This window comes from Eubalaena glacialis, chromosome 1, assembly GCF_028564815.1.
Source record: "Eubalaena glacialis isolate mEubGla1 chromosome 1, mEubGla1.1.hap2.+ XY, whole genome shotgun sequence".
Classification (NCBI taxonomy): Eukaryota; Metazoa; Chordata; class Mammalia; order Artiodactyla; family Balaenidae; genus Eubalaena; species Eubalaena glacialis.
Window position 1 is genome coordinate 158,442,146 of NC_083716.1, and position 3,372 is coordinate 158,445,517.

Genomic DNA, 3,372 nt, shown 5'->3' on the forward strand with positions numbered 1-3,372 from the left:
GATTCTCATGGGCATCTGCTTTCCACTTTTAAGAAAATCCAGTTTACTTGAGAATGGCCAAGATCTTAGTATCAGTACATCAAGTTTCCACCTCATAGGAAACCTGAAAGGGTCTCTTGGGACTCCCAGGTCACTGTACTGTCCACAGACCTGCCACACTCAAGTGTCTTCTGGAATTCCTTCTAAATTTCAAAAGGCACCTGGGCAACAGAACACTATTACTCTGCTGGTTTTTAAGGTGCGGTTCCAGGGTTAAACATTGTGCCGAAACTTAACATTTTCAAATTGCCCAGGCTTATCTTCCAAAAATAGTGTATTACTCACTTTACTAATCTCCCTGCCAAATAAAGGCCCCCACAGCATTGTTAACTGCACAAGTCAGGCAAGGCTCCTCTTCTCTCCTGAATGAAAAGGACAAAAAAGAATTAGATTCATACATAACAATCTTATTTCACTTTTAAATTTTGGTATACCAGATGCCTCACTGCATGGTTTGTCTCCTCAGTCATTGTTCACAGGACTCTGAGAAGCTGTAGGAATATGCAGGCGCAGACTCAAGGCCTGGCTTCATCTCCAACGTTGTGGAAAGGGACTGTACATCATGGGGCAGAGCCCTGTGCTCCCCTACGCCACCAGGACAGAGCCCGGGCAGTGACCTCCTGGGGTATCCATATTGGAATGTGTGTCTTATCTCAGGTACCCATAAGCTACCCTGTTCTGGGGCTTATCTTCCTTTTCATCCACCTCCTCCTCCTCCCCGGCCCTGGCATGCTCCTTCTTATTTCTTCTTTGCTCTGAGCATGATGCTCCTGTTTGGTTAAGCTCCTATTTCCTGAGCAGGCCCGCCATGTACAGTTGTGCAGGTTGTATATAGCAACCAGTTAGGGCTGATACCCAGCCTGCATTGGGTCGGTCCTAGGAGGTCCCTCTTTCTGTGGGCTGGCAAGACTGTTCCTGGGAACCTCCCTGCCACCCTCCTACCTCCCTAAATCCAACCCATCATGGAGCCCTTCCAGCTGTTTGCAGACCTTGTGCTCCTGAAATAGAAGGCGGGATCCTACTCATGTCACTGTTCTGTTATCGCACTGGAATGTATCCTCCTCCCACAGGAAAATTCTGCAGGATGGTGGCCAAGCTGCCTGTGGAGCCTCAGTGGAAAGCAGAAAAGATGCTCTTTTGCCTCCTGAGCTGTTCTGCTTCTGCTTCAGGTGGAGTTCTCACCATCACCCACCCAACCCCACTCCCACCCCATTTACACCAGGGAGGAAATGACTGAAAACAGCTTGAGGCAGGGCCCTCACCCCTTGCCTCCTGCCTGTAATTCAGTAGGCCTCAAGTTTTCCAAGATTGGCTCTTGAGGGTCTAGACTAGACCAGTGCATCTCAAACTTTAAGGTGCATCAGACTCTCTGGAGGACTCCTTAAGACACAGGGGGCTGGGCCCCACCCCCAAAGTTTCTGACTCTGGGATGCGACCCATGAACCTGCATTCCTACCACGACTCAAATGAGGCCGGTGCTACTGGCTCTCGGACCACACTTTGAAAACCACAGCTCCAGATGTAGTGCTCCAGGTATCAGCGCCACCTGAAGTGGCCGTGACCCTCGTCTCCACTCCTCAAACTCAGATGTCCTTGTTCTGCAGAACACAGTGCCGGAGCTTTCTGGGCAGAGAGTCTGTCCTAACGTGGATCATCTTCTTTCCCCTCAGCAAGTCTTGCATATCCTCTCTGTGAAAGCTTGTTCGCCAGGAACAAATATCTAATAGTTTTGCAGACTCTGTGTGTGTTTGATACCAAGTGATGATGGTGATTTTCAAAGCTCCACAGAAGTATTACATGGAATTCCTCCAGTCCCTTTACCCTGAACTGAGTGACATCGGGGTTCTGATTCCAGAACAAATAAGGATTTTCTGGACTCATTGATATGGGCTGTGAATGTCACAGGGAGAAAAACCAAGAAGCGTCTTATTTTAGAGAAACCTATCTCTCCCTGGCTCGCGCTCTTTTCCCATTTGATAAAAATGGTGGCTTTTCAGGAACCCCAGCTCACCTTCTGAAAGCCACAGCAGCACTGGTGGAATAGTAAAAAGAAAAGCAAGCCCTCTCCCCCCGACTTGGTGCCAGCTTTCCTTGGAGAACGAGCGACAAAGCCTCACTAAATGCCAGCAAGTTGAAAATTGTTGGCAAGAGAGGAGATTTGCACGCAACATTGAAACCCCTCTGCAATCGTCCCTTCCAAGTTGTGACTGCCTGTCTGCAAGGACACCTTGGATGCTTCCCCAGATTGCCGCAGCCTCCAAAATTGGACCTGGTATTACACGCTGACGTCTGGGTATGCTTTTTTCCGGGGGGTGGGGGAGGGGGAATGGAAGAGAGAGCAGATTTTAAAGAGCTCCTTAAGTTAAAACCCAAATCATCTCCAGTCTGCACAGTGAGAACTGCCTCAGCCAGGCACGCTTTCTCTTTGCATAGCCAGTAAATGACACAGAGAGATGGCCCCTGGGAAGGCCTGTCACTTAACTCTTCCTGCACCGGTGGGCAGGGCGATCTTCAAGAGCCAAACTCAGCAGCAGCGGAGAGCACAGAGCTCATTTAAAATCAGAGGTTCTGAACATCAGCATCACTTTTGGAGCTTTTTAAAAAATACCCATGCCTAAGCTCCTCCCCAGACCAATTAAATCAGAATCTCTGAGGTTGGAGCCTGGGCATCAAAAATTTTCACCCTGTCCCTACCCAGGTAACTCGGATGTGCGGCCAACGTTGAACAGCACTGCTTTCGAGCCTGCAGGCCACTTACTGGCTGGGTGACACCGGAAGGCTGTTCAACTTCAGTTTCCCCAGTGATTCAATGTGGTGGACATGATTTGCCTCCCAGAATTGTAGTGAGTAGCAGGGGAGGTGAATGGGTATGTAGAGCTTGGCACAGTGGAGGGACGACAATAAGTGCTCAATAAATAGTATCTTCTATTTTGAGCTGAGCAATTGAGGGCTAGCAATTGGGGGAAGATCCTGAAGTGTGGAAATGGAATGAGAAATAAAATTCAAAACAAAATCCAAGGAAATGAAATGGCAAGCCATGGACTATTGTGAACATTTTATCCTAATTTTATCTGATGAAGGACTAGTGTCCAGGATATAGAAAGAATCTCTACAAAGCAGTGATAAAAAGATAAACAACCCAGTAACAAAGGGTCAAAAGACTTCAACAGACCCCTCACAAAAGAAGATATACGATTAGCCAATAGGTGCAGGAAAATGTGTTCAATGTCATTAGTCGTTTTAGGGAAATGCAGATTAAAATGGCAGCAAGAGATCACTTCATACCCATTGCAACAGTTGGAATTCAAAAGATTGATAATACCAAGTGTTGGT

At 47.7% G+C, this 3,372-nt stretch overlaps 1 non-coding gene across 1 annotated transcript; it reads right to left on the reverse strand.

The window, feature by feature from the left end:
- Positions 1 to 474: 474 nt before the first annotated feature.
- On the reverse strand, positions 475 to 677 carry LOC133079139 (small nucleolar RNA SNORA73 family). The gene has a single exon (XR_009698057.1). It is a non-coding gene; the product is annotated as a small nucleolar RNA SNORA73 family (small nucleolar RNA).
- Positions 678 to 3,372: the final 2,695 nt, after the last annotated feature.